This window comes from Pinus tabuliformis, chromosome 4_1 (assembly GCF_031772625.1).
Source record: "Pinus tabuliformis cultivar Carrire ecotype Pingquan chromosome 4_1, CPIR1, whole genome shotgun sequence".
Lineage (NCBI taxonomy): Eukaryota > Viridiplantae > Streptophyta > Pinopsida > Pinales > Pinaceae > Pinus > Pinus tabuliformis.
The window spans coordinates 460,249,597-460,262,682 of NC_142303.1; positions in this window are offsets into that span (position 1 = coordinate 460,249,597).

A 13,086-nucleotide genomic window follows, 5' to 3' on the forward strand; every position below is an offset into this window, starting at 1 on the left:
TATGGTCCTAACCATCGAGTCTGGAGTTTCCCCGGGAAATCCTGAAACCGAGAGTCGTATAACAGAGCCCAGTCTCCTTCATGAAAGACTTTATTCTTGATAAGTGCATCGTGCCATTTAGCTCGCTGCTGTTGAATCAATGTTGTATTTTGTAATGCAGAGAGCCTGATTTCGTCCAATTCATTAATCTGCTGTAATCGATTGATTTGTGCCTCACTCAGGTCTAGGCCGACTTCCTGTGCAGTTCGTAGCGTTCGGATTTCGAATTCAATGGGGAAAATTGGCTGCTTTCCAAACACTAATTGATAAGGTGAATAGCCTGTAGTACTTCTCCATGTGGTTCTGTAGGCCCACAGTGCCTCGGGTAGTCGAGTAGCCCAATCACGCCTATGCGATGCAATGGTCTTTGTTAAAATTGATTCTATTACCTTATTACTACTTTCTACTTGCCCATTTGCCTGCGGATGGTATGGGGTAGTGATCTTATGTTGGACATGATAATTGTTAAGTGTTGCAGCTAATTTATTTCCAACAAATTGTGGTCCACCATCGGTGATTAATTCTCTCGGAAGTCCATAACATACAAACAAATGGAACAAGAATTGTATCATAGAGTCTTCTGTAGCCCTAGGTAATGATTCGGCCTCGACCCATTTAGTAACATAGTCTGTCGCCACCAGAATGTATGTCCTCTGATTTGATGATGGATTGATGGGCCCAACGAAGTCCAGAGCCCATCATTTAAATGGCTCAATGACCAATTGTGGTCTCAGAGGCATTTCATCGGCTTGGCCAGGTTTTCCTGCTCGCTGGCAGCTGTCACAGGCTTGTGCAAATTTTTTCACATCCTTGAAAATTGTAGGCCAATAGTATCCCGTCTGCAATACTTTATGTGCTATTCGTTTTTCAGCAAAATGTCCCCCGCATGGCCCGTCATGGCAAGCTTTTAGAATGTCGAAGATTTCGTCTTCTCGAATACACCTTCTGATTTGCATGTCTGCCCCTGTATGGAACAAATGGCCTCCAATCCATGAAAACCGAGTGCTCTTCTGAACAATCTGCTTGCGCTCCTGAGGGGTTAAGTGTTTTGGTAGCTTACCGACTGCGAGGTAATTGGCGACATCAGCATACCAGGGTGTTCGAACAGCAACAGCAAACAGGTGCTCGTCAAGAAATTGATCCTCCACTGCTGCTGTTTCAATTGCTTTCGGTATTCGTGAGAGGAAATCAGCTACAGGGTTCTCCTTGCCAGGTCGATCCTTGATTGTGATGTCGAACTCCTGCAATAAGATCAACCACCTGGTTATTCTAGCATTCGTAACAGGTTTATTTGCCAAATATTTGATAGCAGAATGATCTGTATATAACACAACAGGATAGCCTGTAATATAATGTCTAAATTTGTTAACAGCATGTATTATAGCCAGGAATTCCTTTTCAGTAACAGTATAATTGAGTTCGGCAAAGGATAAATTTTTGCTGATATAGTAAATAGCATATGGCTTCTTATCCTCTTCTTGCCCCAGGACTGCACCAATTGCTGTATCCGAGGCATCAGATGAGATTTGAAATGGCAAATTCTAGTTTGGTCCTCGAAGGACTGGGGCTGTTGATACCATCTTTTTCGATTCCTTAAAAGCCTGATCACATTGCTCTGTCCACAAGAAATCAACATTACCAGTTAGAGCATATAGAGGTGCAGCAATGCGTGAATAATGTTCTATAAATCGTCTGTAATATCCAGAAAATCCAAGGAAACTGCGTACCTCTGTTTGAGTAGTGGGAGTAGGGATGAGCAAAAGAATCTGAATTTTGGCAGGGTCTACCTGGATGCCAGCTGCTGAAATATAGTGCCCTAGAATGAGCCCTTCCGTCATCATCATGTAACATTTTTCGTGGCTCAGGCAAAGTCTGGTAGCGATACAACGTTGTAGAACTTTTTCCAGGGTATCCAGAGCTGGGTCAAAATCATCTCCATATGGTGTAAAGTCATCCATGTACACCTCAAGTCCGTCGTTTATTAGGTCTGCAAAGATGCTGAGAACAGCCCTTTGGAATGTAGCAGGGGCATTGCATAGGCCGAAGGGTAGTACTCGATAGGCAAACGTTCCCCAGGGGCAAGTAAAGGTAGTTTTATCCTGGTCTTCAGGGGCAATTTGGATTTGGTTATATCCGCTGAAGCCATCCAGGAAAGAAAAAAATTTCTTCCCTGCCAAAGTGTCCAATACTTGATCTATAAATGGGAGGGGAAAGTGATCCTTCTGTGTGGCCTTATTTAACTCCCTGTAATCCACGCAAATCCTCCATTTCCCATTTTTCTTGGGTACCACCACTAGGGGAGAGACCCATTTACTGTCAGAGATGGGGTAAATAAAATTAACATCTAAAAGTTTCTGAAGTTCGGCTTTTACTATTTCTTTTAGATGGGGGTTGAGTCTTCTTTGTGGCTGACGAACAGGTCTTGCATCCTTCTCTATATAAATGTGGTGGGTGCATAATTGAGGATCAATCCCCTTCATGTCAGGGTAATCCCACGCAAATGCTCCCTTATATTTTTGTAACAGATTAACAAGCTTCATTTCTTGATCTGGTGTAAGGTTGGCGTTAATATTTAGAGTCTTACCAGGTTCAATTTCCACTACTTTACTATTGGCAACAACAGTTACTGGTATTGTTTGGTCATGTGGATCTTTTAAAGGGTCTTCTTCTAGCTCGCTATCAAACGCTGCTTCTATCATGAAACATTGCATATGCGTTCTAGATTCAGTTTGACTAATGAAGTTGTTGATGGCGTCATCTTCTGTTTGATCTTTAAAATCTAAAGCCTTCTGTACAGTCAATGGAGATCTGATATTGTTAGTAAGATATGACACGGGATAGTGACTAGTTTTAATCATCGGCAGGCTTGGTTGTGCTGGAGGATATAGAACTAGATTTTTAACGTCTGGTCCTTTAGTTATGGTCATGTTTCCCTGCCGGCAACCAATGTAGGCATCGGCAGTAGCAAGCCAAGGTCTTCCCAGTATTAGCGGATGTCCATCTAGTCGGGTTTTTGGATTAATTACCAGGAAATCAGTTGGATATTCCCAGGAATCTACGGAAACCATGACATCATATAGAGTACCTTCGGGTCGAACTACAGATCGATCTGCCAATTCTAACAAAGTAGAAGTAGGTTCTACTGATGTGATGCCAAGCTTTTGGCAGGTGGAAGTTGTCAAAATATTGATTGCAGCTCCCAAGTCAACTAAAGCGTTAGTCAGGGTTTGACCATAGATTTGGACAGTTACAATTGGGTTCCCGGGATCTTCGTATTTGATAGGTGTCTCTTTTCCTGATAACAGGTCGGATAAAGTACCAACTACTTGGACTCTAGGGTTAGTAGTTATATTCCTCCTTGATTTTTTTATGCACAGTTCTTTTATAGTTTTTGCGTATATAGGAATATCTTGAATGGCTTGGAGGAATGGAATCTTTATGTACAGATTTTGTAACTCTCCCAGAATGTCAAAGTCTGGAGTTTGTACTGGTCGTGGTATGACTAATCGTTCCGGGAAAGGAGGAGAGGATGTACTTGCTTGTTGATGGGTCTGCTCTTTATTTTCATCCTTTTGTTGTAGCGGTTGTTCTATTGGTAACTGATCTTCAATGTGAACTGTTTTGTCTCCCTCTGTTTCTATTATACGTCCAGATCGTAACTGAAGATCATTGCACTCCCTTAGGTCAGGTCCGATTTCTGATGTGTCTATGATTTGGATGGATTGGACTGGTCTATTATTAGGATTGGGATTGGGTTGGGCTGGGAGTTGCGGTCTCAGATTAGACTGGGGGTTTTGTTGTAAGGCTGGCAGAGTTGGTTGAGGGAGTGGAATAGTTCCTGTTGACTGATATGTCGATCTTGGCCAATTGGTCTGCCAGGGTGAACCTTGTGAAGTAGGGGGAATCCATTGCGGAGGATATGAATTATTCTGGCAATATGGTGGGGTATAAGGAAAATTTGGCCAACCGAATTGGCTTGTCTGATTCATCCATGGATTCGAAGAAGGAAACGGCTGTGATGACCAATTCGGGACTGGGGGTGTAGATTGGTTTTGCCACATACCATATTGCTGAGCATTATACTGTGGAGGTTGAAAAGAAGAAGCTGGGTCCGAAAACATACCTGATTGCCTAGGTTGCCATTGGCGACGTTGGTTAACAAAGTATGCTGGTTCTGATTCTTCTTCTACTTCCTTGTATACTGCCTTCAATCCAGGAAGTGAGGGGCAGCTCTCAGTAAGGTGGTCTTTCGTACAGATAGCACATGCTTGAACTGTATCTAGCGGACATTCCTTGTGGCTGTGTTTTCTTCTGCATCGGGGGCAGAAAATTGCCAGATTTTGCTCTGCCTCCATTTGCTTTTGTTTAGCCTGCACAATATCAAGCTGTGTAGTTAATGTCCCTAGAATATCAGTTTTAAAATTTTCTAATAAATTCCCAAGTTCTACACGTGTTACTCCTTCTGTTGATATTTTGTTATCTCTAACAAACCTATCATATTCTGTTGGTTTTATCCTTGTGCTACCTCTTGAACTCCTAATGCATAAATTAATGATATCAGCAAAATTCTCTTGGTAAATATCCCCTTTTCCCATGATATTCAATGTTTCAATCCACTGTTCTTTCATACCTCTAATTAATGCAGTTTTCAACACATTATCAGGCAGAGGTAATGATGCATAGGGGGATCTCTGTAAATTATACTGGAAGCATTCTACATATTCCTCTAGAGTTTCATTTGGTCTGGCCGTCATTTGAAAAATTTCATCTTTCAGTTCTCTTGACCTACAGTAATCCTGATATTTCTTGAGAAAGGACTCTTTCATTTGCTCCCAATTGTTTATGACTCCACCACCTAGACCCATAAACCATCTCAGAGCTGCTCCCTTCAAAGTAGAGGGGAACAACTTTAATTTCTGGGGTTCAGCGGTGTAATCATACCCTCTACATAACACATCGAATTCAAATAAGAATTCATCAGGGTCTTCTGATGTGAGTCCGTGAAACGTTGGGATGTGTTGAAGAGGAATCGCCTTCATGGGGGCATTTGCAGCAGAATCTACTATAGGATATTGCAATGTAGAAGTTTGGGTATTTGGCTGATTCTGCGCCATGGGATCGAATATGTGCCAATAACCTTCCGAAATTTCTAGGAGGGTGTTCCTAGGTTGAGAGGGGGCAGCCTTGGCAGGGGCTGTTTTAATGACACTTCCCTTATCTGGGATTTCTATCTGAAGGAATGGGGTGCCTTCAGTATTAATTCTAGTCGCGCTCCCCTTATCTGGGCTGTTTAACAGCTGGATTATCCTAGAAGGAGATTTTGGTTCCTCTATTTCCCCTGTTTCCCCTTCTCCTTCACAAAGGTTGCTTAAGTTCCCTTCTTGCAGCCGTTCTGACACAGGATTTTCAATTTCTTGGAAGTCCTGTTCATCAGTCCGACTATGCACCTCAGCGTAGGCTCCAGATGGTGATGTTGTAGCCTGAAGGGAACTAGTAGGCTGCTTAGAATGAATCTTTCTGAGGCCTACTGACGGCTGAGATTCAGTTTTCTTATAGATTTCGTCTATGAAGGTTGTTCGGCCAAGGGTCACCGGTCCTTTGGCTTTTTCAGGTTTGGCTGGGGGTTTGATATTCTTTTCTAGCTTTTTCTGCTTAGTCATGCACTCTAAAAACTACTAAATCCTATCAACCAGCAATTCTACTAAGAGAGCGGACGGTGGAGCAGGGCTTTTACATGCTCCGTACGCAGGTTCTTACCTTCCGTTTTTAAAATCCAACTCCCCCCTAGCAGATTTGCGCACTACTCTGTAAAGGGCAAATGGCTCTTACTCCTCCTCGGCAATGGCGCCAAAATGTAGAGCTGTAACTAGGGTCTCTCACACCACTAATTATCCCACATTAATAAGTCAATCCGGGAACATTTTGTTATTGCAAGGAGTAGCTCAATCCGAGGCTATTTGTCCGAGTAATGCTCGGTAGTATAGTGTTCTAATGATTTGAAAGGAAACAGATGCTAAGCTGTAACTAAACTAACCCAAAAGATAGAATCACACAAGGCGGTTGATCAGTCAAGGGTACGGAAGCAATGACCCATCCCTTTAGAAACTAATAAAGAAAGGAAATCAGAGCATGGACTTATAGGTCTGGGGCTAAGCAGCGTCTTGCTGAGGCTCACTACAGCCTTAGGCCTACTCTCACACTAAGAACAACAAAGGCAGGTAAATCAAACAGCGGAAAGTAAAATGGAACAACAGTCTGGAAATGGAACAACAGTAATGAAATGGAACAACAGTAATGAAATGGAACAGCAATCCTCAACCGTATGTACACGTTCTATACTACTATAGCAATCTGAGAGTAATGGATGATATGACTATGTTTCTGAACGAAGTAATATTGCTTTCAAGTCTTACAAATACTATTTCACATGGATCTAATAACAATAACATTCATACCAACATTCCGCTACAGAAATAGTTGAGAGATGCAATTCGAATAGATCCACTTATACAATGCAGAGACATGAGATAAAGAACTCATTCAGATATCAATTATAATGAAGCATAGTATATCACATAAAAGATGTATCAGATTACTTAAATAATGGAAATAAACAAACCACACACAAATCACAGTATAATAATACAAAAGCAAGTTTCCTTCGGAGCTGGGCCCTTGGCTGCCAATGGAACACTGCCTTAAGTTACTCCAGATGCAGAGACGAAATGAACACCAAGTCTTCTATATTAATCGCATCAACAAAAGTATAACAAAGTCAGGTCTCAGCGAGACTCAATGATCACAGTTGGTTCCGAAACTTAGAATTACAAAAAACAGTCCTTTTTCCGCTCAATGGCGTGGTGCCTTTATATAACAGAAATGACGGAGGTATCTAGATAATCAAAAGATAAGTCAAAGCAGCGATCAAAAGATAAGTCAAAGCAGCGATCCCTCAGGATCAAAGATCCTGAGGGATTCGCTAATCGTTCGATTCTTCTCTTTCCCTTCTTGCGTTCTCCGACTCAGTATCCTGCATTCTTTCTCTGGGCTATTCGGCTCTAATTTTACTTGATCTTGTCTGCATCCGGTTCCCCGTTGGAGGGACAGTAGTTATTTTCCCTTTGCATCTTGCTTTCAATCGCCGATCCTTTGTTCCCATGTCTTCCTGCATAGAAAACGTCAATTATTAGCACTTGAGCTTCCTTTATCTATTGTTGCACATTTTATCAAAACCCTTTATCTTCTTTGAACTCATAATGCAGAAAAGGTTAGAATTATTATTGAAAAACCACTAGATTTCTTGTCAAAAGCATACCTTCCAAGTGCTGCATAGATACCCTTGAGGCATGTACTGATACTGGGGTTGACCTTGAGGTATAAATTGATACTGGGGTTGACCTTGGGGTACATATTGAGTCTGGGGTTGACCTTGAGGAATGTAATGTACCGTAGGCACGTACTGTCCTTGAGGTTGCCCCCCAGATGCAAATTGTGTACCTTGAGGTTGCCCCCAGGCGTTAATTGAGGCTGCCCCCCAGGCAGTAACTGGCCACCTTGAGGTTGAGAAGTAGGAATAGAACCTGACATCATAAGAATGTCTTCTACACTCAACGGCTTTGCACCATTGCTTCCAGTGAATACCCTTTGTTCAATGGGTTGAGGAGATGCTCCCGAAAAAGTACTAGAAAGGGACTGATACCCAGTGGGAACAGAAGGACCGCCGTACAAAAATGATTCGGGCGATTGAGTAAACATGGACGACTGACCTGACATATTTACGGGAGTATAAATACCCCTAGGTGGATAAGAAACACGAGGTGGTGAAAAACTCGACACTGAGTTGTCCAAATAATTAGTTAAAGAAAGATACCAAGTAGTACTTCTAGGTGGACTATAAAAAATCGATTCACGCTCCCTTAGATCAATAGTAGGTTGATCTTCAGGGATAGGGATGCCTATTTCTTCTTCCGGAGCAAGCTCTTCAATAGCTATCAAACCAGAAGGAAGATTTTCGGTGATGACTCTTTCTACCCTAGGTGAATTAGGAGCACTAGAAGTTGGAGAGACTAACCCCGATGTTGGAGTAATAGGTTCAGATATCTCAGGTTCTTTGCCTATATCACTTGTAGATGAAAAGCTACCAGCAAGTTCAGAAACCGAAACAACTTCAGGATTATAACCTATTTCTAGAGTTTGGTAATCAAGATGAACAACCAACGAAGACTCTCCTTCTTCAGGTGACCCTACTTTACTGCCAATAGGAGTTACAAGGACTTTCAAACCTTCGTAATGGCCCGGGACTTCTTCAGGAGGTTGGCCCCGAAGTCTACGGGACTTCCTCAACAAATCAGCCATGGTTACAACCTCAGGAGACTGGCCCCGAAGTCTACGGGACTGTCTTGGTAATTCAGCCACAGCTAAAAACTTTTAACTACTGCACATGCAAACAAAGTAAAATCTCAAAGCAAACCGCCTAAAGTCTCTAAAGAACCAAACAAATTCGAATCACACGCCTAAAGAATCTAGGGCGTCAAACCACACACAAACAGTAACCTTCCAGACCGAAAACACTAGTTGGTGATGAAATCCAACATTGCAGAATTCAGTACAGAAGTGGCGGGTGGAACAGTTACCCCGGCAACCTGCTTAATGAATAGACTGGACCAAGTTCCTCCATTTTAACCGTCTCAAGTGAAGTGAACCCCCCAGAAAATCCAAGTGAGTCTAGCCGATGTCTGCTCCAGGTACAGTGGGATCTTCTCTCCACCGTCACCTTAGGAAGAAACCTAAAGATAATAGTCACTAAGGTCACCAACAGCAACAAATATACCTGGGGGAATAGTCTACGATCCGATAGCACGCAAGGGCAGAGTAACAAGCTCAATCCCCTTGCCGGCTCCTTGACAATAATCCAAGGTTTACCGACAAGTGACCCCAGGCTCCTCGACAATGGTTAATCCGAGGTTTACCATTTGTAGTATGTGCATATCTGGCGTCGTTCCCAATGAAGGAGGATTGATTCCCTCACTGGTTCGGACATGATCTCGTGCTTCTCCTTTAAGAGGAGCTTTCCCAGAACATAAATGTAACAATTGGATTTATCCTACCACAAGATAAGCTACTTGTTTGTTTTTACTATCTTGGAGAGTTAATTACTCTCCTACTCCAAGACACTAGCCTGATCTATATTGGTGTATCAGAGCCCTAGTAAATAAAAAGTTACTAAGTTAATTTTACTTTAAACGTTCATTTTTATGGCTTTTCTTTAGGACAAAAGGTAGCGGAGATGAAACCGATGGTGTGTAGACTCAACTCAAATCCACTAAAAAGATGCACCTAGGATGAAACAAAACAATCTTTCCTTTTCAATGAATTCCCTAGCTAAGAGAGTTGGAGAATGCAAAATTTATAAAGACAATTTTCTTGGCAATGAAAATCAAAGAAACAAACTCTTTATGTTTTCCAAAGCACACAACACATGACCACTAATTATTTCACGAAAACTTCCTTTCTCTTTTCTAAGACTTCAAATGCTACTAAAACAAACTTTCCTCAAAAGAGATTTTGTATTTTCCTATTTTAACAAAGCATGTAAACCTATTTAACAAAAATCAATTTTAAGATCTATGAAAATCAAATCAATTTTAAAAGCTATGAAAATCTAAGAGAAATTTACCTAAAAGCAAATCTAATGAGGTAAAAGCCTACAAAATATAATTCCAGGATGTTTTACTCAGTTACAATTCAACCAAGGACTAATTCATGCAGAATCATGAACCAGTCAAAAACAAAAAACAAAAAGTTCTTGTTCTTTTTCTTAAGAATGAAATTCATAGCTTAACCAACAAGCCTTCTCGAAATTCCGCAAAGAGACAACACAACGGTAGGTTTCTCAAACAAAGGTGGATTTTACGAAAGGTCCGACTCCTAAGAAGACTGAAAAGACCAGGGAGATCTAAGGTTTTTACAACTTCTAAAGCCAAAGTCACTACAAGACCAATACAAAAACCAAACCTAGGGCTAGAATTTCTATGAACTTCACTAAAACCCTTGATGCTAATGAAACAAGCTTAGATGAAAACTTTTGACAGGTAACCAGTGGATCTGGGCAGCAATTAACAAGCTATAAGCAAAATCTAAAAGGTAAAAAGGAAAAAATGGAAATTTTCTAAACTTTTGACAGGGGACGCAGGCAACCTGTTTGCACAAGTGCGGCCACGCTCTGTGTACAAAGAAGAAGTGCGTACAGGTACGCACTGTGCTTAACGCAGAGGGTGCGTACTGCTCTCAAAACCAAGAAAAATAAAAAACTAACTCAACCCTAAGCTATTCCACCCAAATTCACAGTCAATCAGTCAAAAACTAGAAGGAAATCAGATTTTCTCAAATCAAAGTATCAATCAAAAGGGAAATCAATCAAATCCATGGATTCCCCAGTGCAGTCGCCATTTTGTCATGCGGAAAGAGTCAATTTTGCGGACAAAACCGACCTCCCGAGAAGCTAAGGCTTTCTAGTGACAAACAAAACAATCAAGCACTATCTTTCCCTAAACATGCATTAAAATAAAAGCAACCAGGTGTTTAAGGCTTACCTCTAGTCCAACGCTTGTTTGCAGTAGCCAAGCCTCTTCGATCCAGATGAGCTCCTTCTCCTTGAAGCCTGCATTCACTAACAAGCAAATGATTACATAGCACTTGAATAACTCATATAATAAAACATATTCATCATAAAGACCAAGGAGTTTATGAAACAAATTATATATAACAACTTGTTGAGAAAAATGAAATTAATTGTATTAATTGGAAACAAAAGAAACCATTACAACCAGTGCCTTGGTGTTGTGCAGGTCCCTTCTAGGGTCCAGCAAGAGTTCTCCTTTACTTTGATCAGCTCACCCACTTCCAAATGAAGCTAAGAAAGGAATGGAATCTATCCTCTCAAGCTCTATAAGGGAGTCCTAATTTCAGCAGCATCTACCCTTAGGAATGTTCAGCGTTCAACCTCCCCTCCCTCTAGCCCAATGCTTGTATTTATAGTGCTTTGGATGAAGTTAATCAGGTCCACCATCAATGGGATAAGCCCCTCTTTCAATGGGATAGCTCCCCTCTTGATGGGATAAGTTCCTCTTTCATTGGGATGCATGAACCATCTGGAGGCGCTCAATCCACGTCAAACCATCTTCTAGAATGCTCTAGAATCGACCACAAGTAAGTTTTTTGAAGTAAAACTTGCGCCTTTTGACCTTTACAGGAGTACGCACCCACCCCTTTACAAACAGAGTGTACAAGTACACAGGTATTATGAACTTGAGGTGCGTACACGCAGGTAAGGGTAAGAGAAACTGCGTAACTAGAGTTATATTGACTTTTTAAAGACTTTCTCTCTTTTTGGAGTTTGACATGAGGAGCAGAGGTATAAGACTTGCCAAGGAGGACAGTATGGTTATTGATGGAGCCATACTGATTGCAAATAGTCATGGTGACAAATTTTAGTGTAACAGCCCCTATAATACTAATGATTTACCCATTACTATTGTCATTGCATCCCTTATTGTTATCATTGTGCCCCTATTTTCCCCATATTTTTATTAGTATGCCCCATAGAAACCCACTATTGTTAATTTTGTGCCCTTATGTTATTATTGTTTTGTCAGCTTGATTATATTGTGACCCCTTAGACTCTTATATATAGAAGGGAGGTTTAGTCATTTGTATCATCCAAGAATTGTTCATTTGTGTAATGCAAAGGAGGTTTCCCCCTCAAAGAGGCTGAATTCTAAGGTGTTGATCTATCTTTTCTATCGTTTTGTGAGCTGGTTTCCTAACATTTGGTATCTGAGCTTTGGATTCTAGGGTTTCACTACTCCAAATAGGCCATCATGGAATTTTTGCTATAACCTTTTTTCGGCAACGTTTTAGAAGCTACAAAAAAACCCATTTGAGCTGAAATTGTTTTGAACTTAGGATCCAAATTTCATAGTTTGTCCCACTAAATGTGCAAAGATATGATCTGAGGAATTTAGGCTTTTTGCAGACTCCCGAATTACATTCCAAACAGGTGACCTGGGGAAAATTGTCATAAATTCTCTTCTTAGCATCAAATTGAAATTTGATAAGAATTTTTAGAAAGAGGATGGTTTCTAGTTTTCCTTGTATCATTTTCAAGTAATAAGGTCAAAACTGTGACACGTGGCATGTCATACAAGTTTGCGCTGGTGAACTAGTCTATAATTAGGTCACTGTGGGAGATTTGGCATAAATCTTCCTTGGAGAATCCAATATTGATCAAACTTGTGGGGTTAGAAAGAGGACTCAAAGCACTACTACAGAACGTGATTTCAAATATTTGAGATTGACAGTTACAAAGATACAATAGATTCAATATTGAGCTTTTACAAAGTGAAGAAAAGGTGTGTAGTTTTTTTTAATTTTGCATAAGATTGGTTTGAAAAATTAGTTTAAAGGAATTGAAAGGGAATAGTGAAGAATTATTAGCATTGATTAATTCCTCAATAAAGAAAATGGAAATACCTAGTAAGAAACCTGAAAGCTGTAGCATGACTCGTGAAGAAGAGGAAGAAATGCAACACAATATATCAAAATCACAAGACCAAGTACAACAAATTTCACTCTCACTAAAGGTAAATGAAGCCAAGATGAATGGCATGAAGCTAATATGAATGGAATGCAAGTTAATATGGATGGTGTGGAAGCCAAGATGGATGGAGTGGAAGCTAAGATGCATCACATGGAAGTTAAGATGAATGGCATGCATGCTAAGATGAATGGCATGGACGATAAGATGGAACAATAGAAGTTAAATTTTAATATGTTGCTACAAGAAGTGGTCACTAATGGTGAAATGGTAGTAAAGGGAACTCATGATGAGAACAAAAGAAATGTTAATCATGATTTCATAGACTCTAATGTTGGATTGAAGACTTACCATGTTCCAAAAATCGATATCAGGATGTTTGATGACAAGGATCCCGGAACATGGATACTACAGATGGAGAAATTTTTCAATCTCCATAATGTGCAAAACAC